This window comes from Pleurodeles waltl, unplaced genomic scaffold (assembly GCF_031143425.1).
Source record: "Pleurodeles waltl isolate 20211129_DDA unplaced genomic scaffold, aPleWal1.hap1.20221129 scaffold_72, whole genome shotgun sequence".
NCBI lineage: Eukaryota > Metazoa > Chordata > Amphibia > Caudata > Salamandridae > Pleurodeles > Pleurodeles waltl.
This window is the reverse complement of record NW_027150393.1, coordinates 2,148,259-2,172,813: the sequence shown is the minus strand read 5'-3', so window position 1 is coordinate 2,172,813 and position 24,555 is coordinate 2,148,259. Positions and strand designations below refer to the sequence as shown.

The window sequence follows — 24,555 nt, the reverse complement described above, 5'->3', positions numbered from 1 at the left end:
TAGGTTTCTTGGTTAGGTGGGCGGAGCATATTGGCAATGGTGCCTCCTCGTGACTTGCAATTTACATGAAGAAGACAGAGAGGCAGCTGGGAGTAGGCAGTACCCATGAACCCCTGAACACTGTCTTGCGACTAGCACACAATTCTGAAATGAGGCGGGGGAAAGGAGGTGATTTCCCCATCAAGGGCCATTCCGGGAAATCAGCCACCCTGCGTCTCCCAGGTGAGTGTTTCAGGCCTATGAGCCACTAATATAAATCTCGCCTGATCGAGCGCTGACCGAGCAAGTGTGCTTGAATCCAAGAGGCATGCTCCTCTGGCTCAAGAGCTAGCAGGCCCTTCAGTGCTTCTGGTTGGGAAATCTAAGGTGCAAGGGTCCATGACTAGCAGCGGGTTACAACTAGCAGAAAGGGTCTGCTTTTCACATCAGTCCCCTAGTTCAGCTCACTGGCACAGGGCATTTTGACTACCTCTTGCCTTGCTAGAGACAAACAAAAAATCCTTGACAGAAAACATCAATTGCTATGGCACGCTTAGAGAGAGAGAGCCTCCAAATGGCCCTGCTTTTCTGAAAGACGCTTCAGAAGATGTTTCAAATGACTATGCAGCGGCAGTCTAGTTGGTATAGGGGTATGATTCTCGCTTCGGGTGTGAGAGGACCTCGGTTCAAATCCCAGACAAACCCCTACCTTTATAGGTTCAGTCTGTGTTTTAAACAGGAGTATTTCTGCTTTTCACTCTTGTAAGATGTCATGTTGCAATGCAATACATGCTTTATACTGGCGTCGAGACGGTTCAGCATCATGAAGGTATGCGAGATTTCTTTGCAACTGCTTTTCTGTGCTGGAGCAGCAGTGCTCGTAGGAACATTAAATGCACAGTGCTTCTCCATGGTAATTTCGGGTCCAGTTCTGAAATCACCTCTTGGAATGAAAGTGATCCCAGTTCCTTTCTTCCAAGGGAAGAGATTGTGTTCCGGAAGGCTCAGCTTTGAGCGTCATGAACATTGGCCCTCATCCTTGCATCCCAGTCCAATGCATAGCCACATAAAGCAAGCAGGTGTGTCTGTTTCCATAGTGTGGTGGTTCCAGTACAATGCATAGCCACATGAAGCAAGCCGGCAAGTGTGTCTGCTTGTGTAGTGTAGTGGTTATCATGCGCACCTCACATGCGAAAGGTCCCTGGTTCGAGTCGCTGGGCTTTTTCACAGTATTTGCATTTCCTGTCTCACCTGACAGGCAAGCTGAGATAAAAGAGACTGTGTCTATCCCTCACCATCGTGAGGTACTACGCTCCTGGGGCATCTGTCACAGCTCACCAAGAGGAGTTGCGCCAGCTTACGGCAGTCAGTTGCTCACTGTTTGACCTTTGCAATGAAGCCTGAGCCTACAGCATTCAAGCCAGCCAAGGAAGGAAGGTACGAGAGCGAAAATAGCTTTCCTGCCCTCACCAAGAACACACACCTTGAGCAAATAAAGTGCCAGACTTACAAGGCCCTATCGCCACCGGAGCATCACTTTTAGTGACGCCTCCGGTGGCACTATGCACTGCGCGGTATTTACAAGATGGCGTTCAGCCACTTTTTGTGGCTTAACACCACCTTGTAAATACGGCCCCTTAGCACACAGCGCGTTCCCTGGAAGGGGCGTGCAATGGGTGTTGTTGGGAGTGTGCCACAGCAACACCATAGCATTTTGATGCTGCTCCAGATTTAGGAGTTGGCGTAAATCTGCGTCAGCGCCAAAATCCAACGCCATCCCAGGGGTGTCGTTAGAGTGGCGCACTGAGGAGAAATGTTTTCATTTCTCCTTGTTTTTGCTCTTTCTATGTGTGATGCATTCTGCAGCACACATAGAAGTAAGAGCAAATCACCATTGAAGATTTTTTTTTGGGGCAGGAAGGTTTCCCTTCCTGCACAAAAACAATTTCCCCCTCAACGCAGTCATCCTTGTACCATGGTGCAAGAACGGCTGCGTTGGCGCTCAGCAGCTAATTTAGAGCTGGCGCAGGGGGAAGCACAGGGGTGCGCTGTATTCTACTAAATACGGCGCTTTCCTGCATTTTGAAAATGACGGCACGTGGGGCTTGCAAATTTGGCACAGCGTCGCGCTTAGTCATTTTCTTGTAAATCTGGGCCAAAATGTCTAAAGGATAGAGGCTTTTTATGTCATGTTCGATGAAGACCATGCAAATGACTCTAGTAGTACTGCAAAAGAGAGCACCATGTGCAGTTTCTTGCTTTGGGATGTAGTCTCCCACTCTCTGTCACCAATCCTCCGAGCAGGGTCGGAGCCGTTGCATTTCTGTGCCCAGGCTCGTTGGTCTAGGGGTATGATTCTCGCTTAGGGTGCGAGAGGTCCCGGGTTCAAATCCCGGACGAGCCCATTTTAGCGGAAAACAATCAAATCCTGCTCAAAATACACAACCCCTCAACATTTCTCATTTTACTCGAAGCATTGTTGCGCAAAACATATTTTTTGCCTCAGGCGAAAAATGGATTACAATGCCTTGGCTTCCTTCCTGCTTGCTCTCAGTGCGCCCTGTGTGATGATTTCACAGGCTCTCCTTCCTGGCATTTAGGCATCAGATATTTGTCTGTCTCTGCCCGCAGCTATGGGATTTTTCAGGACGTCTGAGTGTATGCATGCTGGCCGACACCGCTGCAATTTTCACACTTACCCCTCGCATTCCGAGCAACTGCTGATAAAGTATAGAGGAAATCGTGCAAACATATGAGGGGAACTGTGCTCCTTCAGTCAAATCAGCAAGCTTGTTTCTGTAGTGTAGTGGTTATCACGTTCGCCTCACACGCGAAAAGTCCCCGGTTTGAGACCGGGCAGAAACACTTGGCAGCAGCAGCTTTTGTGTTTGCTCCCTAAAACCTCAGTCTCTCTCAATGCACACTTAGACAGAAATGACCTTTAAAAACTTGTGACCTGTGTAAAACGTGCTTTACTATTGCAGGACGCTAAAAAGTTATCTGCATCCCTCGGTGGTCGTGCATGTGCATTGTTTCTTGTTCTGTTTTTTTTTTTTTTTCTTGGCCAAGTTATATTGTGGGGCCTTTAAAGCTGTGACTTTGATAGGAACATTGCAAGCGGCAAAATCAACAAGTGCAGACTGAAGAGTCCGACCTGCACACTGTTTTGGCTGTCAGGATGGCCGAGTGGTCTAAGGCGCCAGACTCAAGAGAGCTTGATCTTCAGTGAAGCTGAGCCTTCTGGTCTCTTCATGGAGGCGTGGGTTCAAATCCCACTTCTGACAGGTGTATTTTCTTCCCTTAAATCTTGCTCTGCTTGCAGAGCCAGCTCCTCACACCACTATCTTTGGAAGCTGCTGTGGCATGTGAGGAGAAATCCACCAACCCATCGGCTGGGCCCTCAATCAAAATTCTGTGTATTACTGGAAGGGGCGTCTCAGGCACACCTTCTGTTAGAGCTGCACTTTATGACAGTAACTACCATGCTGGTTTCTACTTAAGCAGTTGATTCTATCGTTTGAAGTGAGGCTCTCCTGCCACCTTTTGGGCAAAGAAGACTCTGCCCCTGCAACAACACAGGCAGACAAGCTCAAACTAGGTTTCTTGGTTAGGTGGGCGGAGCATATTGGCAATGGTGCCTCCTCGTGACTTGCAATTTACATGAAGAAGACAGAGAGGCAGCTGGGAGTAGGCAGTACCCATGAACCCCTGAACACTGTCTTGCGACTAGCACACAATTCTGAAATGAGGCGGGGGAAAGGAGGTGATTTCCCCATCAAGGGCCATTCCGGGAAATCAGCCACCCTGCGTCTCCCAGGTGAGTGTTTCAGGCCTATGAGCCACTAATATAAATCTCGCCTGATCGAGCGCTGACCGAGCAAGTGTGCTTGAATCCAAGAGGCATGCTCCTCTGGCTCAAGAGCTAGCAGGCCCTTCAGTGCTTCTGGTTGGGAAATCTAAGGTGCAAGGGTCCATGACTAGCAGCGGGTTACAACTACCAGAAAGGGTCTGCTTTTCACATCAGTCCCCTAGTTCAGCTCACTGGCACAGGGCATTTTGACTACCTCTTGCCTTGCTAGAGACAAACAAAAAATCCTTGACAGAAAACATCAATTGCTATGGCACGCTTAGAGAGAGAGAGCCTCCAAATGGCCCTGCTTTTCTGAAAGACGCTTCAGAAGATGTTTCAAATGACTATGCAGCGGCAGTCTAGTTGGTATAGGGGTATGATTCTCGCTTCGGGTGTGAGAGGACCTCGGTTCAAATCCCAGACAAACCCCTACCTTTAGAGGTTCAGTCTGTGTTTTAAACAGGAGTATTTCTGCTTTTCACTCTTGTAAGATGTCATGTTGCAATGCAATACATGCTTTATACTGGCGTCGAGACGGTTCAGCATCATGAAGGTATGCGAGATTTCTTTGCAACTGCTTTTCTGTGCTGGAGCAGCAGTGCTCGTAGGAACATTAAATGCACAGTGCTTCTCCATGGTAATTTCGGGTCCAGTTCTGAAATCACCTCTTGGAATGAAAGTGATCCCAGTTCCTTTCTTCCAAGGGAAGAGATTGTGTTCCGGAAGGCTCAGCTTTGAGCGTCATGAACATTGGCCCTCATCCTTGCATCCCAGTCCAATGCATAGCCACATAAAGCAAGCAGGTGTGTCTGTTTCCATAGTGTGGTGGTTCCAGTACAATGCATAGCCACATGAAGCAAGCCGGCAAGTGTGTCTGCTTGTGTAGTGTAGTGGTTATCATGCGCACCTCACATGCGAAAGGTCCCTGGTTCGAGTCGCTGGGCTTTTTCACAGTATTTGCATTTCCTGCCTCACCTGACAGGCAAGCTGAGATAAAAGAGACTGTGTCTATCCCTCACCATCGTGAGGTACTACGCTCCTGGGGCATCTGTCACAGCTCACCAAGAGGAGTTGCGCCAGCTTACGGCAGTCAGTTGCTCACTGTTTGACCTTTGCAATGAAGCCTGAGCCTACAGCATTCAAGCCAGCCAAGGAAGGAAGGTACGAGAGCGAAAATAGCTTTCCTGCCCTCACCAAGAACACACACCTTGAGCAAATAAAGTGCCAGACTTACAAGGCCCTATCGCCACCGGAGCATCACTTTTAGTGACGCCTCCGGTGGCACTATGCACTGCGCGGTATTTACAAGATGGCGTTCAGCCACTTTTTGTGGCTTAACACCACCTTGTAAATACGGCCCCTTAGCACACAGCGCGTTCCCTGGAAGGGGCGTGCAATGGGTGTTGTTGGGAGTGTGCCACAGCAACACCATAGCATTTTGATGCTGCTCCAGATTTAGGAGTTGGCGTAAATCTGCGTCAGCGCCAAAATCCAACGCCATCCCAGGGGTGTCGTTAGAGTGGCGCACTGAGGAGAAATGTTTTCATTTCTCCTTGTTTTTGCTCTTTCTATGTGTGATGCATTCTGCAGCACACATAGAAGTAAGAGCAAATCACCATTGAAGATTTTTTTTTGGGGCAGGAAGGTTTCCCTTCCTGCACAAAAACAATTTCCCCCTCAACGCAGTCATCCTTGTACCATGGTGCAAGAACGGCTGCGTTGGCGCTCAGCAGCTAATTTAGAGCTGGCGCAGGGGGAAGCACAGGGGTGCGCTGTATTCTACTAAATACGGCGCTTTCCTGCATTTTGAAAATGACGGCACGTGGGGCTTGCAAATTTGGCACAGCGTCGCGCTTAGTCATTTTCTTGTAAATCTGGGCCAAAATGTCTAAAGGATAGAGGCTTTTTATGTCATGTTCGATGAAGACCATGCAAATGACTCTAGTCGTACTGCAAAAGAGAGCACCATGTGCAGTTTCTTGCTTTGGGATGTAGTCTCCCACTCTCTGTCACCAATCCTCCGAGCAGGGTCGGAGCCGTTGCATTTCTGTGCCCAGGCTCGTTGGTCTAGGGGTATGATTCTCGCTTAGGGTGCGAGAGGTCCCGGGTTCAAATCCCGGACGAGCCCATTTTAGCGGAAAACAATCAAATCCTGCTCAAAATACACAACCCCTCAACATTTCTCATTTTACTCGAAGCATTGTTGCGCAAAACATATTTTTTGCCTCAGGCGAAAAATGGATTACAATGCCTTGGCTTCCTTCCTGCTTGCTCTCAGTGCGCCCTGTGTGATGATTTCACAGGCTCTCCTTCCTGGCATTTAGGCATCAGATATTTGTCTGTCTCTGCCCGCAGCTATGGGATTTTTCAGGACGTCTGAGTGTATGCATGCTGGCCGACACCGCTGCAATTTTCACACTTACCCCTCGCATTCCGAGCAACTGCTGATAAAGTATAGAGGAAATCGTGCAAACATATGAGGGGAACTGTGCTCCTTCAGTCAAATCAGCAAGCTTGTTTCTGTAGTGTAGTGGTTATCACGTTCGCCTCACACGCGAAAAGTCCCCGGTTTGAGACCGGGCAGAAACACTTGGCAGCAGCAGCTTTTGTGTTTGCTCCCTAAAACCTCAGTCTCTCTCAATGCACACTTAGACAGAAATGACCTTTAAAAACTTGTGACCTGTGTAAAACGTGCTTTACTATTGCAGGACGCTAAAAAGTTATCTGCATCCCTCGGTGGTCGTGCATGTGCATTGTTTCTTGTTCTGTTTTTTTTTTTTTTTCTTGGCCATGTTATATTGTGGGGCCTTTAAAGCTGTGACTTTGATAGGAACATTGCAAGCGGCAAAATCAACAAGTGCAGACTGAAGAGTCCGACCTGCACACTGTTTTGGCTGTCAGGATGGCCGAGTGGTCTAAGGCGCCAGACTCAAGAGAGCTTGATCTTCAGTGAAGCTGAGCCTTCTGGTCTCTTCATGGAGGCGTGGGTTCAAATCCCACTTCTGACAGGTGTATTTTCTTCCCTTAAATCTTGCTCTGCTTGCAGAGCCAGCTCCTCACACCACTATCTTTGGAAGCTGCTGTGGCATGTGAGGAGAAATCCACCAACCCATCGGCTGGGCCCTCAATCAAAATTCTGTGTATTACTGGAAGGGGCGTCTCAGGCACACCTTCTGTTAGAGCTGCACTTTATGACAGTAACTACCATGCTGGTTTCTACTTAAGCAGTTGATTCTATCGTTTGAAGTGAGGCTCTCCTGCCACCTTTTGGGCAAAGAAGACTCTGCCCCTGCAACAACACAGGCAGACAAGCTCAAACTAGGTTTCTTGGTTAGGTGGGCGGAGCATATTGGCAATGGTGCCTCCTCGTGACTTGCAATTTACATGAAGAAGACAGAGAGGCAGCTGGGAGTAGGCAGTACCCATGAACCCCTGAACACTGTCTTGCGACTAGCACACAATTCTGAAATGAGGCGGGGGAAAGGAGGTGATTTCCCCATCAAGGGCCATTCCGGGAAATCAGCCACCCTGCGTCTCCCAGGTGAGTGTTTCAGGCCTATGAGCCACTAATATAAATCTCGCCTGATCGAGCCTGATCGAGCGCTGACCGAGCAAGTGTGCTTGAATCCAAGAGGCATGCTCCTCTGGCTCAAGAGCTAGCAGGCCCTTCAGTGCTTCTGGTTGGGAAATCTAAGGTGCAAGGGTCCATGACTAGCAGCGGGTTACAACTACCAGAAAGGGTCTGCTTTTCACATCAGTCCCCTAGTTCAGCTCACTGGCACAGGGCATTTTGACTACCTCTTGCCTTGCTAGAGACAAACAAAAAATCCTTGACAGAAAACATCAATTGCTATGGCACGCTTAGAGAGAGAGAGCCTCCAAATGGCCCTGCTTTTCTGAAAGACGCTTCAGAAGATGTTTCAAATGACTATGCAGCGGCAGTCTAGTTGGTATAGGGGTATGATTCTCGCTTCGGGTGTGAGAGGACCTCGGTTCAAATCCCAGACAAACCCCTACCTTTATAGGTTCAGTCTGTGTTTTAAACAGGAGTATTTCTGCTTTTCACTCTTGTAAGATGTCATGTTGCAATGCAATACATGCTTTATACTGGCGTCGAGACGGTTCAGCATCATGAAGGTATGCGAGATTTCTTTGCAACTGCTTTTCTGTGCTGGAGCAGCAGTGCTCGTAGGAACATTAAATGCACAGTGCTTCTCCATGGTAATTTCGGGTCCAGTTCTGAAATCACCTCTTGGAATGAAAGTGATCCCAGTTCCTTTCTTCCAAGGGAAGAGATTGTGTTCCGGAAGGCTCAGCTTTGAGCGTCATGAACATTGGCCCTCATCCTTGCATCCCAGTCCAATGCATAGCCACATAAAGCAAGCAGGTGTGTCTGTTTCCATAGTGTGGTGGTTCCAGTACAATGCATAGCCACATGAAGCAAGCCGGCAAGTGTGTCTGCTTGTGTAGTGTAGTGGTTATCATGCGCACCTCACATGCGAAAGGTCCCTGGTTCGAGTCGCTGGGCTTTTTCACAGTATTTGCATTTCCTGCCTCACCTGACAGGCAAGCTGAGATAAAAGAGACTGTGTCTATCCCTCACCATCGTGAGGTACTACGCTCCTGGGGCATCTGTCACAGCTCACCAAGAGGAGTTGCGCCAGTTTACGGCAGTCAGTTGCTCACTGTTTGACCTTTGCAATGAAGCCTGAGCCTACAGCATTCAAGCCAGCCAAGGAAGGAAGGTACGAGAGCGAAAATAGCTTTCCTGCCCTCACCAAGAACACACACCTTGAGCAAATAAAGTGCCAGACTTACAAGGCCCTATCGCCACCGGAGCATCACTTTTAGTGACGCCCCGGTGGCACTATGCACTGCGCGGTATTTACAAGATGGCGTTCAGCCACTTTTTGTGGCTTAACACCACCTTGTAAATACGGCCCCTTAGCACGCAGCGCGTTCCCTGGAAGGGGCGTGCAATGGGTGTTGTTGGGAGTGTGCCACAGCAACACCATAGCATTTTGATGCTGCTCCAGATTTAGGAGTTGGCGTAAATCTGCGTCAGCGCCAAAATCCAACGCCATCCCAGGGGTGTCGTTAGAGTGGCGCACTGAGGAGAAATGTTTTCATTTCTCCTTGTTTTTGCTCTTGCTATGTGTGATGCATTCTGCAGCACACATAGAAGTAAGAGCAAATCACCATTGAAGATTTTTTTTTTGGGCAGGAAGGTGTCCCTTCCTGCACAAAAACAATTTCCCCCTCAACGCAGTCATCCTTGTACCATGGTGCAAGAACGGCTGCGTTGGCGCTCAGCAGCTAATTTAGAGCTGGCGCAGGGGGAAGCACAGGGGTGCGCTGTATTCTACTAAATACGGCGCTTTCCTGCATTTTGAAAATGACGGCACGTGGGGCTTGCAAATTTGGCACAGCGTCGCGCTTAGTCATTTTCTTGTAAATCTGGGCCAAAATGTCTAAAGGATAGAGGCTTTTTGTGTCATGTTCGATGAAGACCATGCAAATGACTCTAGTCGTACTGCAAAAGAGAGCACCATGTGCAGTTTCTTGCTTTGGGATGTAGTCTCCCACTCTCTGTCACCAATCCTCCGAGCAGGGTCGGAGCCGTTGCATTTCTGTGCCCAGGCTCGTTGGTCTAGGGGTATGATTCTCGCTTAGGGTGCGAGAGGTCCCGGGTTCAAATCCCGGACGAGCCCATTTTAGCGGAAAACAATCAAATCCTGCTCAAAATACACAACCCCTCAACATTTCTCATTTTACTCGAAGCATTGTTGCGCAAAACATATTTTTTGCCTCAGGCGAAAAATGGATTACAATGCCTTGGCTTCCTTCCTGCTTGCTCTCAGTGCGCCCTGTGTGATGATTTCACAGGCTCTCCTTCCTGGCATTTAGGCATCAGATATTTGTCTGTCTCTGCCCGCAGCTATGGGATTTTTCAGGACGTCTGAGTGTATGCATGCTGGCCGACACCGCTGCAATTTTCACACTTACCCCTCGCATTCCGAGCAACTGCTGATAAAGTATAGAGGAAATCGTGCAAACATATGAGGGGAACTGTGCTCCTTCAGTCAAATCAGCAAGCTTGTTTCTGTAGTGTAGTGGTTATCACGTTCGCCTCACACGCGAAAAGTCCCCGGTTTGAGACCGGGCAGAAACACTTGGCAGCAGCAGCTTTTTTGTTTGCTCCCTAAAACCTCAGTCTCTCTCAATGCACACTTAGACAGAAATGACCTTTAAAAACTTGTGACCTGTGTAAAACGTGCTTTACTATTGCAGGACGCTAAAAAGTTATCTGCATCCCTCGGTGGTCGTGCATGTGCATTGTTTCTTGTTCTGTTTTTTTTTTTTTTTTCTTGGCCATGTTATATTGTGGGGCCTTTAAAGCTGTGACTTTGATAGGAACATTGCAAGCGGCAAAATCAACAAGTGCAGACTGAAGAGTCCGACCTGCACACTGTTTTGGCTGTCAGGATGGCCGAGTGGTCTAATGCGCCAGACTCAAGAGAGCTTGATCTTCAGTTGAAGCTGAGCCTTCTGGTCTCTTCATGGAGGCGTGGGTTCAAATCCCACTTCTGACAGGTGTATTTTCTTCCCTTAAATCTTGCTCTGCTTGCAGAGCCAGCTCCTCACACCACTATCTTTGGAAGCTGCTGTGGCATGTGAGGAGAAATCCACCAACCCATCGGCTGGGCCCTCAATCAAAATTCTGTGTATTACTGGAAGGGGCGTCTCAGGCACACCTTCTGTTAGAGCTGCACTTTATGACAGTAACTACCATGCTGGTTTCTACTTAAGCAGTTGATTCTATCGTTTGAAGTGAGGCTCTCCTGCCACCTTTTGGGCAAAGAAGACTCTGCCCCTGCAACAACACAGGCAGACAAGCTCAAACTAGGTTTCTTGGTTAGGTGGGCGGAGCATATTGGCAATGGTGCCTCCTCGTGACTTGCAATTTACATGAAGAAGACAGAGAGGCAGCTGGGAGTAGGCAGTACCCATGAACCCCTGAACACTGTCTTGCGACTAGCACACAATTCTGAAATGAGGCGGGGGAAAGGAGGTGATTTCCCCATCAAGGGCCATTCCGGGAAATCAGCCACCCTGCGTCTCCCAGGTGAGTGTTTCAGGCCTATGAGCCACTAATATAAATCTCGCCTGATCGAGCGCTGACCGAGCAAGTGTGCTTGAATCCAAGAGGCATGCTCCTCTGGCTCAAGAGCTAGCAGGCCCTTCAGTGCTTCTGGTTGGGAAATCTAAGGTGCAAGGGTCCATGACTAGCAGCGGGTTACAACTACCAGAAAGGGTCTGCTTTTCACATCAGTCCCCTAGTTCAGCTCACTGGCACAGGGCATTTTGACTACCTCTTGCCTTGCTAGAGACAAACAAAAAATCCTTGACAGAAAACATCAATTGCTATGGCACGCTTAGAGAGAGAGAGCCTCCAAATGGCCCTGCTTTTCTGAAAGACGCTTCAGAAGATGTTTCAAATGACTATGCAGCGGCAGTCTAGTTGGTATAGGGGTATGATTCTCGCTTCGGGTGTGAGAGGACCTCGGTTCAAATCCCAGACAAACCCCTACCTTTAGAGGTTCAGTCTGTGTTTTAAACAGGAGTATTTCTGCTTTTCACTCTTGTAAGATGTCATGTTGTAATGCAATACATGCTTTATACTGGCGTCGAGACGGTTCAGCATCATGAAGGTATGCGAGATTTCTTTGCAACTGCTTTTCTGTGCTGGAGCAGCAGTGCTCGTAGGAACATTAAATGCACAGTGCTTCTCCATGGTAATTTCGGGTCCAGTTCTGAAATCACCTCTTGGAATGAAAGTGATCCCAGTTCCTTTCTTCCAAGGGAAGAGATTGTGTTCCGGAAGGCTCAGCTTTGAGTGTCATGAACATTGGCCCTCATCCTTGCATCCCAGTCCAATGCATAGCCACATAAAGCAAGCAGGTGTGTCTGTTTCCATAGTGTGGTGGTTCCAGTACAATGCATAGCCACATGAAGCAAGCCGGCAAGTGTGTCTGCTTGTGTAGTGTAGTGGTTATCATGCGCACCTCACATGCGAAAGGTCCCTGGTTCGAGTCGCTGGGCTTTTTCACAGTATTTGCATTTCCTGCCTCACCTGACAGGCAAGCTGAGATAAAAGAGACTGTGTCTATCCCTCACCATCGTGAGGTACTACGCTCCTGGGGCATCTGTCACAGCTCACCAAGAGGAGTTGCGCCAGTTTACGGCAGTCAGTTGCTCACTGTTTGACCTTTGCAATGAAGCCTGAGCCTACAGCATTCAAGCCAGCCAAGGAAGGAAGGTACGAGAGCGAAAATAGCTTTCCTGCCCTCACCAAGAACACACACCTTGAGCAAATAAAGTGCCAGACTTACAAGGCCCTATCGCCACCGGAGCATCACTTTTAGTGACGCCCCGGTGGCACTATGCACTGCGCGGTATTTACAAGATGGCGTTCAGCCACTTTTTGTGGCTTAACACCACCTTGTAAATACGGCCCCTTAGCACGCAGCGCGTTCCCTGGAAGGGGCGTGCAATGGGTGTTGTTGGGAGTGTGCCACAGCAACACCATAGCATTTTGATGCTGCTCCAGATTTAGGAGTTGGCGTAAATCTGCGTCAGCGCCAAAATCCAACGCCATCCCAGGGGTGTCGTTAGAGTGGCGCACTGAGGAGAAATGTTTTCATTTCTCCTTGTTTTTGCTCTTGCTATGTGTGATGCATTCTGCAGCACACATAGAAGTAAGAGCAAATCACCATTGAAGATTTTTTTTTTGGGCAGGAAGGTGTCCCTTCCTGCACAAAAACAATTTCCCCCTCAACGCAGTCATCCTTGTACCATGGTGCAAGAACGGCTGCGTTGGCGCTCAGCAGCTAATTTAGAGCTGGCGCAGGGGGAAGCACAGGGGTGCGCTGTATTCTACTAAATACGGCGCTTTCCTGCATTTTGAAAATGACGGCACGTGGGGCTTGCAAATTTGGCACAGCGTCGCGCTTAGTCATTTTCTTGTAAATCTGGGCCAAAATGTCTAAAGGATAGAGGCTTTTTATGTCATGTTCGATGAAGACCATGCAAATGACTCTAGTCGTACTGCAAAAGAGAGCACCATGTGCAGTTTCTTGCTTTGGGATGTAGTCTCCCACTCTCTGTCACCAATCCTCCGAGCAGGGTCGGAGCCGTTGCATTTCTGTGCCCAGGCTCGTTGGTCTAGGGGTATGATTCTCGCTTAGGGTGCGAGAGGTCCCGGGTTCAAATCCCGGACGAGCCCATTTTAGCGGAAAACAATCAAATCCTGCTCAAAATACACAACCCCTCAACATTTCTCATTTTACTCGAAGCATTGTTGCGCAAAACATATTTTTTGCCTCAGGCGAAAAATGGATTACAATGCCTTGGCTTCCTTCCTGCTTGCTCTCAGTGCGCCCTGTGTGATGATTTCACAGGCTCTCCTTCCTGGCATTTAGGCATCAGATATTTGTCTGTCTCTGCCCGCAGCTATGGGATTTTTCAGGACGTCTGAGTGTATGCATGCTGGCCGACACCGCTGCAATTTTCACACTTACCCCTCGCATTCCGAGCAACTGCTGATAAAGTATAGAGGAAATCGTGCAAACATATGAGGGGAACTGTGCTCCTTCAGTCAAATCAGCAAGCTTGTTTCTGTAGTGTAGTGGTTATCATGTTCGCCTCACACGCGAAAAGTCCCCGGTTTGAGACCGGGCAGAAACACTTGGCAGCAGCAGCTTTTGTGTTTGCTCCCTAAAACCTCAGTCTCTCTCAATGCACACTTAGACAGAAATGACCTTTAAAAACTTGTGACCTGTGTAAAACGTGCTTTACTATTGCAGGACGCTAAAAAGTTATCTGCATCCCTCGGTGGTCGTGCATGTGCATTGTTTCTTGTTCTGTTTTTTTTTTTTTTTTCTTGGCCATGTTATATTGTGGGGCCTTTAAAGCTGTGACTTTGATAGGAACATTGCAAGCGGCAAAATCAACAAGTGCAGACTGAAGAGTCCGACCTGCACACTGTTTTGGCTGTCAGGATGGCCGAGTGGTCTAATGCGCCAGACTCAAGAGAGCTTGATCTTCAGTGAAGCTGAGCCTTCTGGTCTCTTCATGGAGGCGTGGGTTCAAATCCCACTTCTGACAGGTGTATTTTCTTCCCTTAAATCTTGCTCTGCTTGCAGAGCCAGCTCCTCACACCACTATCTTTGGAAGCTGCTGTGGCATGTGAGGAGAAATCCACCAACCCATCGGCTGGGCCCTCAATCAAAATTCTGTGTATTACTGGAAGGGGCGTCTCAGGCACACCTTCTGTTAGAGCTGCACTTTATGACAGTAACTACCATGCTGGTTTCTACTTAAGCAGTTGATTCTATCGTTTGAAGTGAGGCTCTCCTGCCACCTTTTGGGCAAAGAAGACTCTGCCCCTGCAACAACACAGGCAGACAAGCTCAAACTAGGTTTCTTGGTTAGGTGGGCGGAGCATATTGGCAATGGTGCCTCCTCGTGACTTGCAATTTACATGAAGAAGACAGAGAGGCAGCTGGGAGTAGGCAGTACCCATGAACCCCTGAACACTGTCTTGCGACTAGCACACAATTCTGAAATGAGGCGGGGGAAAGGAGGTGATTTCCCCATCAAGGGCCATTCCGGGAAATCAGCCACCCTGCGTCTCCCAGGTGAGTGTTTCAGGCCTATGAGCCACTAATATAAATCTCGCCTGATCGAGCGCTGACCGAGCAAGTGTGCTTGAATCCAAGAGGCATGCTCCTCTGGCTCAAGAGCTAGCAGGCCCTTCAGTGCTTCTGGTTGGGAAATCTAAGGTGCAAGGGTCCATGACTAGCAGCGGGTTACAACTAGCAGAAAGGGTCTGCTTTTCACATCAGTCCCCTAGTTCAGCTCACTGGCACAGGGCATTTTGACTACCTCTTGCCTTGCTAGAGACAAACAAAAAATCCTTGACAGAAAACATCAATTGCTATGGCACGCTTAGAGAGAGAGAGCCTCCAAATGGCCCTGCTTTTCTGAAAGACGCTTCAGAAGATGTTTCAAATGACTATGCAGCGGCAGTCTAGTTGGTATAGGGGTATGATTCTCGCTTCGGGTGTGAGAGGACCTCGGTTCAAATCCCAGACAAACCCCTACCTTTATAGGTTCAGTCTGTGTTTTAAACAGGAGTATTTCTGCTTTTCACTCTTGTAAGATGTCATGTTGCAATGCAATACATGCTTTATACTGGCGTCGAGACGGTTCAGCATCATGAAGGTATGCGAGATTTCTTTGCAACTGCTTTTCTGTGCTGGAGCAGCAGTGCTCGTAGGAACATTAAATGCACAGTGCTTCTCCATGGTAATTTCGGGTCCAGTTCTGAAATCACCTCTTGGAATGAAAGTGATCCCAGTTCCTTTCTTCCAAGGGAAGAGATTGTGTTCCGGAAGGCTCAGCTTTGAGCGTCATGAACATTGGCCCTCATCCTTGCATCCCAGTCCAATGCATAGCCACATAAAGCAAGCAGGTGTGTCTGTTTCCATAGTGTGGTGGTTCCAGTACAATGCATAGCCACATGAAGCAAGCCGGCAAGTGTGTCTGCTTGTGTAGTGTAGTGGTTATCATGCGCACCTCACATGCGAAAGGTCCCTGGTTCGAGTCGCTGGGCTTTTTCACAGTATTTGCATTTCCTGCCTCACCTGACAGGCAAGCTGAGATAAAAGAGACTGTGTCTATCCCTCACCATCGTGAGGTACTACGCTCCTGGGGCATCTGTCACAGCTCACCAAGAGGAGTTGCGCCAGCTTACGGCAGTCAGTTGCTCACTGTTTGACCTTTGCAATGAAGCCTGAGCCTACAGCATTCAAGCCAGCCAAGGAAGGAAGGTACGAGAGCGAAAATAGCTTTCCTGCCCTCACCAAGAACACACACCTTGAGCAAATAAAGTGCCAGACTTACAAGGCCCTATCGCCACCGGAGCATCACTTTTAGTGACGCCTCCGGTGGCACTATGCACTGCGCGGTATTTACAAGATGGCGTTCAGCCACTTTTTGTGGCTTAACACCACCTTGTAAATACGGCCCCTTAGCACACAGCGCGTTCCCTGGAAGGGGCGTGCAATGGGTGTTGTTGGGAGTGTGCCACAGCAACACCATAGCATTTTGATGCTGCTCCAGATTTAGGAGTTGGCGTAAATCTGCGTCAGCGCCAAAATCCAACGCCATCCCAGGGGTGTCGTTAGAGTGGCGCACTGAGGAGAAATGTTTTCATTTCTCCTTGTTTTTGCTCTTTCTATGTGTGATGCATTCTGCAGCACACATAGAAGTAAGAGCAAATCACCATTGAAGATTTTTTTTTGGGGCAGGAAGGTTTCCCTTCCTGCACAAAAACAATTTCCCCCTCAACGCAGTCATCCTTGTACCATGGTGCAAGAACGGCTGCGTTGGCGCTCAGCAGCTAATTTAGAGCTGGCGCAGGGGGAAGCACAGGGGTGCGCTGTATTCTACTAAATACGGCGCTTTCCTGCATTTTGAAAATGACGGCACGTGGGGCTTGCAAATTTGGCACAGCGTCGCGCTTAGTCATTTTCTTGTAAATCTGGGCCAAAATGTCTAAAGGATAGAGGCTTTTTATGTCATGTTCGATGAAGACCATGCAAATGACTCTAGTAGTACTGCAAAAGAGAGCACCATGTGCAGTTTCTTGCTTTGGGATGTAGTCTCCCACTCTCTGTCACCAATCCTCCGAGCAGGGTCGGAGCCGTTGCATTTCTGTGCCCAGGCTCGTTGGTCTAGGGGTATGATTCTCGCTTAGGGTGCGAGAGGTCCCGGGTTCAAATCCCGGACGAGCCCATTTTAGCGGAAAACAATCAAATCCTGCTCAAAATACACAACCCCTCAACATTTCTCATTTTACTCGAAGCATTGTTGCGCAAAACATATTTTTTGCCTCAGGCGAAAAATGGATTACAATGCCTTGGCTTCCTTCCTGCTTGCTCTCAGTGCGCCCTGTGTGATGATTTCACAGGCTCTCCTTCCTGGCATTTAGGCATCAGATATTTGTCTGTCTCTGCCCGCAGCTATGGGATTTTTCAGGACGTCTGAGTGTATGCATGCTGGCCGACACCGCTGCAATTTTCACACTTACCCCTCGCATTCCGAGCAACTGCTGATAAAGTATAGAGGAAATCGTGCAAACATATGAGGGGAACTGTGCTCCTTCAGTCAAATCAGCAAGCTTGTTTCTGTAGTGTAGTGGTTATCACGTTCGCCTCACACGCGAAAAGTCCCCGGTTTGAGACCGGGCAGAAACACTTGGCAGCAGCAGCTTTTGTGTTTGCTCCCTAAAACCTCAGTCTCTCTCAATGCACACTTAGACAGAAATGACCTTTAAAAACTTGTGACCTGTGTAAAACGTGCTTTACTATTGCAGGACGCTAAAAAGTTATCTGCATCCCTCGGTGGTCGTGCATGTGCATTGTTTCTTGTTCTGTTTTTTTTTTTTTTTCTTGGCCAAGTTATATTGTGGGGCCTTTAAAGCTGTGACTTTGATAGGAACATTGCAAGCGGCAAAATCAACAAGTGCAGACTGAAGAGTCCGACCTGCACACTGTTTTGGCTGTCAGGATGGCCGAGTGGTCTAAGGCGCCAGACTCAAGAGAGCTTGATCTTCAGTGAAGCTGAGCCTTCTGGTCTCTTCATGGAGGCGTGGGTTCAAATCCCACTTCTGACAGGTGTATTTTCTTCCCTTAAATCTTGCTCTGCTTGCAGAGCCAGCTCCTCACACCACTATCTTTGGAAGCTGCTGTGGCATGTGAGGAGAAATCCACCAACCCATCGGCTGGGCCCTCAATCAAAATTCTGTGTATTACTGGAAGGGGCGTCTCAGGCACACCTTCTGTTAGAGCTGCACTTTATGACAGTAACTACCATGCTGGTTTCTACTTAAGCAGTTGATTCTATCGTTTGAAGTGAGGCTCTCCTGCCACCTTTTGGGCAAAGAAGACTCTGCCCCTGCAACAACACAGGCAGACAAGCTCAAACTAGGTTTCTTGGTTAGGTGGGCGGAGCATATTGGCAATGGTGCCTCCTCGTGACTTGCAATTTACATGAAGAAGACAGAGAGGCAGCTGGGAGTAGGCAGTACCCATGAACCCCTGAACACTGTCTTGCGACTAGCACACAATTCTGAAATGAGGCGGGGGAAAGGAGGTGATTTCCCCATCAAGGGCCATTCCGGGAAATCAGCCACCCTGCGTCTCCCAGGTGAGTGTTTCAGGCCTATGAGCCACTAATATAAATCTCGCCTGATCGAGCGCTGACCGAGCAAGTGTGCTTGAATCCAAGAGGCATGCTCCTCTGGCTCAAGAGCTAGCAGGCCCTTCAGTGCTTCTGGTTGGGAAATCTAAGGTGCAAGGGTCCATGACTAGCAGCGGGTTACAACTACCAGAAAGGGTCTGCTTTTCACATCAGTCCCCTAGTTCAGCTCACTGGCACAGGGCATTTTGACTACCTCTTGCCTTGCTAGAGACAAACAAAAAATCCTTGACAGAAAACATCAATTGCTATGGCACGCTTAGAGAGAGAGAGCCTCCAAATGGCCCTGCTTTTCTGAAAGACGCTTCAGAAGATGTTTCAAATGACTATGCAGCGGCAGTCTAGTTGGTATAGGGGTATGATTCTCGCTTCGGGTGTGAGAGGACCTCGGTTCAAATCCCAGACAAACCCCTACCTTTAGAGGTTCAGTCTGTGTTTTAAACAGGAGTATTTCTGCTTTTCACTCTTGTAAGATGTCATGTTGCAATGCAATACATGCTTTATACTGGCGTCGAGACGGTTCAGCATCATGAAGGTATGCGAGATTTCTTTGCAACTGCTTTTCTGTGCTGGAGCAGCAGTGCTCGTAGGAACATTAAATGCACAGTGCTTCTCCATGGTAATTTCGGGTCCAGTTCTGAAATCACCTCTTGGAATGAAAGTGATCCCAGTTCCTTTCTTCCAAGGGAAGAGATTGTGTTCCGGAAGGCTCAGCTTTGAGCGTCATGAACATTGGCCCTCATCCTTGCATCCCAGTCCAATGCATAGCCACATAAAGCAAGCAGGTGTGTCTGTTTCCATAGTGTGGTGGTTCCAGTACAATGCATAGCCACATGAAGCAAGCCGGCAAGTGTGTCTGCTTGTGTAGTGTAGTGGTTATCATGCGCACCTCACATGCGAAAGGTCCCTGGTTCGAGTCGCTGGGCTTTTTCACAGTATTTGCATTTCCTGCCTCACCTGACAGGCAAGCTGAGATAAAAGAGACTGTGTCTATCCCTCACCATCGTGAGGTACTACGCTCCTGGGGCATCTGTCACAGCTCACCAAGAGGAGTTGCGCCAGCTTACGGCAGTCAGTTGCTCACTGTTTGACCTTTGCAATGAAGCCTGAGCCTACAGCATTCAAGCCAGCCAAGGAAGGAAGGTACGAGAGCGAAAATAGCTTTCCTGCCCTCACCAAGAACACACACCTTGAGCAAATAAAGTGCCAGACTTACAAGGCCCTATCGCCACCGGAGCATCACTTTTAGTGACGCCTCCGGTGGCACTATGCACTGCGCGGTATTTACAAGATGGCGTTCAGCCACTTTTTGTGGCTTAACACCACCTTGTAAATACGGCCCCTTAGCACACAGCGCGTTCCCTGGAAGGGGCGTGCAATGGGTGTTGTTGGGAGTGTGCCACAGCAACACCATAGCATTTTGATGCTGCTCCAGATTTAGGAGTTGGCGTAAATCTGCGTCAGCGCCAAAATCCAACGCCATCCCAGGGGTGTCGTTAGAGTGGCGCACTGAGGAGAAATGTTTTCATTTCTCCTTGTTTTTGCTCTTTCTATGTGTGATGCATTCTGCAGCACACATAGAAGTAAGAGCAAATCACCATTGAAGATTTTTTTTTGGGGCAGGAAGGTTTCCCTTCCTGCACAAAAACAATTTCCCCCTCAACGCAGTCATCCTTGTACCATGGTGCAAGAACGGCTGCGTTGGCGCTCAGCAGCTAATTTAGAGCTGGCGCAGGGGGAAGCACAGGGGTGCGCTGTATTCTACTAAATACGGCGCTTTCCTGCATTTTGAAAATGACGGCACGTGGGGCTTGCAAATTTGGCACAGCGTCGCGCTTAGTCATTTTCTTGTAAATCTGGGCCAAAATGTCTAAAGGATAGAGGCTTTTTATGTCATGTTCGATGAAGACCATGCAAATGACTCTAGTCGTACTGCAAAAGAGAGCACCATGTGCAGTTTCTTGCTTTGGGATGTAGTCTCCCACTCTCTGTCACCAATCCTCCGAGCAGGGTCGGAGCCGTTGCATTTCTGTGCCCAGGCTCGTTGGTCTAGGGGTATGATTCTCGCTTAGGGTGCGAGAGGTCCCGGGTTCAAATCCCGGACGAGCCCATTTTAGCGGAAAACAATCAAATCCTGCTCAAAATACACAACCCCTCAACATTTCTCATTTTACTCGAAGCATTGTTGCGCAAAACATATTTTTTGCCTCAGGCGAAAAATGGATTACAATGCCTTGGCTTCCTTCCTGCTTGCTCTCAGTGCGCCCTGTGTGATGATTTCACAGGCTCTCCTTCCTGGCATTTAGGCATCAGATATTTGTCTGTCTCTGCCCGCAGCTATGGGATTTTTCAGGACGTCTGAGTGTATGCATGCTGGCCGACACCGCTGCAATTTTCACACTTACCCCTCGCATTCCGAGCAACTGCTGATAAAGTATAGAGGAAATCGTGCAAACATATGAGGGGAACTGTGCTCCTTCAGTCAAATCAGCAAGCTTGTTTCTGTAGTGTAGTGGTTATCACGTTCGCCTCACACGCGAAAAGTCCCCGGTTTGAGACCGGGCAGAAACACTTGGCAGCAGCAGCTTTTGTGTTTGCTCCCTAAAACCTCAGTCTCTCTCAATGCACACTTAGACAGAAATGACCTTTAAAAACTTGTGACCTGTGTAAAACGTGCTTTACTATTGCAGGACGCTAAAAAGTTATCTGCATCCCTCGGTGGTCGTGCATGTGCATTGTTTCTTGTTCTGTTTTTTTTTTTTTTTCTTGGCCATGTTATATTGTGGGGCCTTTAAAGCTGTGACTTTGATAGGAACATTGCAAGCGGCAAAATCAACAAGTGCAGACTGAAGAGTCCGACCTGCACACTGTTTTGGCTGTCAGGATGGCCGAGTGGTCTAAGGCGCCAGACTCAAGAGAGCTTGATCTTCAGTGAAGCTGAGCCTTCTGGTCTCTTCATGGAGGCGTGGGTTCAAATCCCACTTCTGACAGGTGTATTTTCTTCCCTTAAATCTTGCTCTGCTTGCAGAGCCAGCTCCTCACACCACTATCTTTGGAAGCTGCTGTGGCATGTGAGGAGAAATCCACCAACCCATCGGCTGGGCCCTCAATCAAAATTCTGTGTATTACTGGAAGGGGCGTCTCAGGCACACCTTCTGTTAGAGCTGCACTTTATGACAGTAACTACCATGCTGGTTTCTACTTAAGCAGTTGATTCTATCGTTTGAAGTGAGGCTCTCCTGCCACCTTTTGGGCAAAGAAGACTCTGCCCCTGCAACAACACAGGCAGACAAGCTCAAACTAGGTTTCTTGGTTAGGTGGGCGGAGCATATTGGCAATGGTGCCTCCTCGTGACTTGCAATTTACATGAAGAAGACAGAGAGGCAGCTGGGAGTAGGCAGTACCCATGAACCCCTGAACACTGTCTTGCGACTAGCACACAATTCTGAAATGAGGCGGGGGAAAGGAGGTGATTTCCCCATCAAGGGCCATTCCGGGAAATCAGCCACCCTGCGTCTCCCAGGTGAGTGTTTCAGGCCTATGAGCCACTAATATAAATCTCGCCTGATCGAGCCTGATCGAGCGCTGACCGAGCAAGTGTGCTTGAATCCAAGAGGCATGCTCCTCTGGCTCAAGAGCTAGCAGGCCCTTCAGTGCTTCTGGTTGGGAAATCTAAGGTGCAAGGGTCCATGACTAGCAGCGGGTTACAACTACCAGAAAGGGTCTGCTTTTCACATCAGTCCCCTAGTTCAGCTCACTGGCACAGGGCATTTTGACTACCTCTTGCCTTGCTAGAGACAAACAAAAAATCCTTGACAGAAAACATCAATTGCTATGGCACGCTTAGAGAGAGAGAGCCTCCAAATGGCCCTGCTTTTCTGAAAGACGCTTCAGAAGATGTTTCAAATGACTATGCAGCGGCAGTCTAGTTGGTATAGGGGTATGATTCTCGCTTCGGGTGTGAGAGGACCTCGGTTCAAATCCCAGACAAACCCCTACCTTTATAGGTTCAGTCTGTGTTTTAAACAGGAGTATTTCTGCTTTTCACTCTTGTAAGATGTCATGTTGCAATGCAATACATGCTTTATACTGGCGTCGAGACGGTTCAGCATCATGAAGGTATGCGAGATTTCTTTGCAACTGCTTTTCTGTGCTGGAGCAGCAGTGCTCGTAGGAACATTAAATGCACAGTGCTTCTCCATGGTAATTTCGGGTCCAGTTCTGAAATCACCTCTTGGAATGAAAGTGATCCCAGTTCCTTTCTTCCAAGGGAAGAGATTGTGTTCCGGAAGGCTCAGCTTTGAGCGTCATGAACATTGGCCCTCATCCTTGCATCCCAGTCCAATGCATAGCCACATAAAGCAAGCAGGTGTGTCTGTTTCCATAGTGTGGTGGTTCCAGTACAATGCATAGCCACATGAAGCAAGCCGGCAAGTGTGTCTGCTTGTGTAGTGTAGTGGTTATCATGCGCACCTCACATGCGAAAGGTCCCTGGTTCGAGTCGCTGGGCTTTTTCACAGTATTTGCATTTCCTGCCTCACCTGACAGGCAAGCTGAGATAAAAGAGACTGTGTCTATCCCTCACCATCGTGAGGTACTACGCTCCTGGGGCATCTGTCACAGCTCACCAAGAGGAGTTGCGCCAGTTTACGGCAGTCAGTTGCTCACTGTTTGACCTTTGCAATGAAGCCTGAGCCTACAGCATTCAAGCCAGCCAAGGAAGGAAGGTACGAGAGCGAAAATAGCTTTCCTGCCCTCACCAAGAACACACACCTTGAGCAAATAAAGTGCCAGACTTACAAGGCCCTATCGCCACCGGAGCATCACTTTTAGTGACGCCCCGGTGGCACTATGCACTGCGCGGTATTTACAAGATGGCGTTCAGCCACTTTTTGTGGCTTAACACCACCTTGTAAATACGGCCCCTTAGCACGCAGCGCGTTCCCTGGAAGGGGCGTGCAATGGGTGTTGTTGGGAGTGTGCCACAGCAACACCATAGCATTTTGATGCTGCTCCAGATTTAGGAGTTGGCGTAAATCTGCGTCAGCGCCAAAATCCAACGCCATCCCAGGGGTGTCGTTAGAGTGGCGCACTGAGGAGAAATGTTTTCATTTCTCCTTGTTTTTGCTCTTGCTATGTGTGATGCATTCTGCAGCACACATAGAAGTAAGAGCAAATCACCATTGAAGATTTTTTTTTTGGGCAGGAAGGTGTCCCTTCCTGCACAAAAACAATTTCCCCCTCAACGCAGTCATCCTTGTACCATGGTGCAAGAACGGCTGCGTTGGCGCTCAGCAGCTAATTTAGAGCTGGCGCAGGGGGAAGCACAGGGGTGCGCTGTATTCTACTAAATACGGCGCTTTCCTGCATTTTGAAAATGACGGCACGTGGGGCTTGCAAATTTGGCACAGCGTCGCGCTTAGTCATTTTCTTGTAAATCTGGGCCAAAATGTCTAAAGGATAGAGGCTTTTTGTGTCATGTTCGATGAAGACCATGCAAATGACTCTAGTCGTACTGCAAAAGAGAGCACCATGTGCAGTTTCTTGCTTTGGGATGTAGTCTCCCACTCTCTGTCACCAATCCTCCGAGCAGGGTCGGAGCCGTTGCATTTCTGTGCCCAGGCTCGTTGGTCTAGGGGTATGATTCTCGCTTAGGGTGCGAGAGGTCCCGGGTTCAAATCCCGGACGAGCCCATTTTAGCGGAAAACAATCAAATCCTGCTCAAAATACACAACCCCTCAACATTTCTCATTTTACTCGAAGCATTGTTGCGCAAAACATATTTTTTGCCTCAGGCGAAAAATGGATTACAATGCCTTGGCTTCCTTCCTGCTTGCTCTCAGTGCGCCCTGTGTGATGATTTCACAGGCTCTCCTTCCTGGCATTTAGGCATCAGATATTTGTCTGTCTCTGCCCGCAGCTATGGGATTTTTCAGGACGTCTGAGTGTATGCATGCTGGCCGACACCGCTGCAATTTTCACACTTACCCCTCGCATTCCGAGCAACTGCTGATAAAGTATAGAGGAAATCGTGCAAACTTATGAGGGGAACTGTGCTCCTTCAGTCAAATCAGCAAGCTTGTTTCTGTAGTGTAGTGGTTATCACGTTCGCCTCACACGCGAAAAGTCCCCGGTTTGAGACCGGGCAGAAACACTTGGCAGCAGCAGCTTTTTTGTTTGCTCCCTAAAACCTCAGTCTCTCTCAATGCACACTTAGACAGAAATGACCTTTAAAAACTTGTGACCTGTGTAAAACGTGCTTTACTATTGCAGGACGCTAAAAAGTTATCTGCATCCCTCGGTGGTCGTGCATGTGCATTGTTTCTTGTTCTGTTTTTTTTTTTTTTTTCTTGGCCATGTTATATTGTGGGGCCTTTAAAGCTGTGACTTTGATAGGAACA

General features: G+C 48.6%; 11 non-coding genes across 11 annotated transcripts; all 11 read left to right on the top strand.

Annotated features, from left to right (window-relative positions):
- Window positions 1-2,311: 2,311 nt before the first annotated feature.
- Window positions 2,312-2,383, top strand: TRNAP-AGG (transfer RNA proline (anticodon AGG)). The gene has a single exon. It is a non-coding gene; the product is annotated as a tRNA-Pro (tRNA).
- Window positions 2,384-3,151: 768 nt separating this feature from the next.
- Window positions 3,152-3,263, top strand: TRNAL-CAA (transfer RNA leucine (anticodon CAA)). The gene is made up of 2 exons: window positions 3,152-3,189; window positions 3,218-3,263. It is a non-coding gene; the product is annotated as a tRNA-Leu (tRNA).
- A 2,622-nt stretch (window positions 3,264-5,885) lies between these two features.
- Window positions 5,886-5,957, top strand: TRNAP-AGG (transfer RNA proline (anticodon AGG)). The gene has a single exon. It is a non-coding gene; the product is annotated as a tRNA-Pro (tRNA).
- A 768-nt stretch (window positions 5,958-6,725) lies between these two features.
- On the top strand, window positions 6,726-6,837 carry TRNAL-CAA (transfer RNA leucine (anticodon CAA)). The gene is made up of 2 exons: window positions 6,726-6,763; window positions 6,792-6,837. It is a non-coding gene; the product is annotated as a tRNA-Leu (tRNA).
- A 2,631-nt stretch (window positions 6,838-9,468) lies between these two features.
- TRNAP-AGG (transfer RNA proline (anticodon AGG)) lies at window positions 9,469-9,540 on the top strand. The gene has a single exon. It is a non-coding gene; the product is annotated as a tRNA-Pro (tRNA).
- Window positions 9,541-13,043: 3,503 nt separating this feature from the next.
- TRNAP-AGG (transfer RNA proline (anticodon AGG)) lies at window positions 13,044-13,115 on the top strand. Its single transcript has one exon. It is a non-coding gene; the product is annotated as a tRNA-Pro (tRNA).
- Window positions 13,116-16,618: 3,503 nt separating this feature from the next.
- On the top strand, window positions 16,619-16,690 carry TRNAP-AGG (transfer RNA proline (anticodon AGG)). The gene has a single exon. It is a non-coding gene; the product is annotated as a tRNA-Pro (tRNA).
- A 768-nt stretch (window positions 16,691-17,458) lies between these two features.
- TRNAL-CAA (transfer RNA leucine (anticodon CAA)) lies at window positions 17,459-17,570 on the top strand. The gene is made up of 2 exons: window positions 17,459-17,496; window positions 17,525-17,570. It is a non-coding gene; the product is annotated as a tRNA-Leu (tRNA).
- A 2,622-nt stretch (window positions 17,571-20,192) lies between these two features.
- On the top strand, window positions 20,193-20,264 carry TRNAP-AGG (transfer RNA proline (anticodon AGG)). Its single transcript has one exon. It is a non-coding gene; the product is annotated as a tRNA-Pro (tRNA).
- A 768-nt stretch (window positions 20,265-21,032) lies between these two features.
- TRNAL-CAA (transfer RNA leucine (anticodon CAA)) lies at window positions 21,033-21,144 on the top strand. The gene is made up of 2 exons: window positions 21,033-21,070; window positions 21,099-21,144. It is a non-coding gene; the product is annotated as a tRNA-Leu (tRNA).
- A 2,631-nt stretch (window positions 21,145-23,775) lies between these two features.
- On the top strand, window positions 23,776-23,847 carry TRNAP-AGG (transfer RNA proline (anticodon AGG)). Its single transcript has one exon. It is a non-coding gene; the product is annotated as a tRNA-Pro (tRNA).
- The last annotated feature ends 708 nt before the right edge of the window (window positions 23,848-24,555 follow it).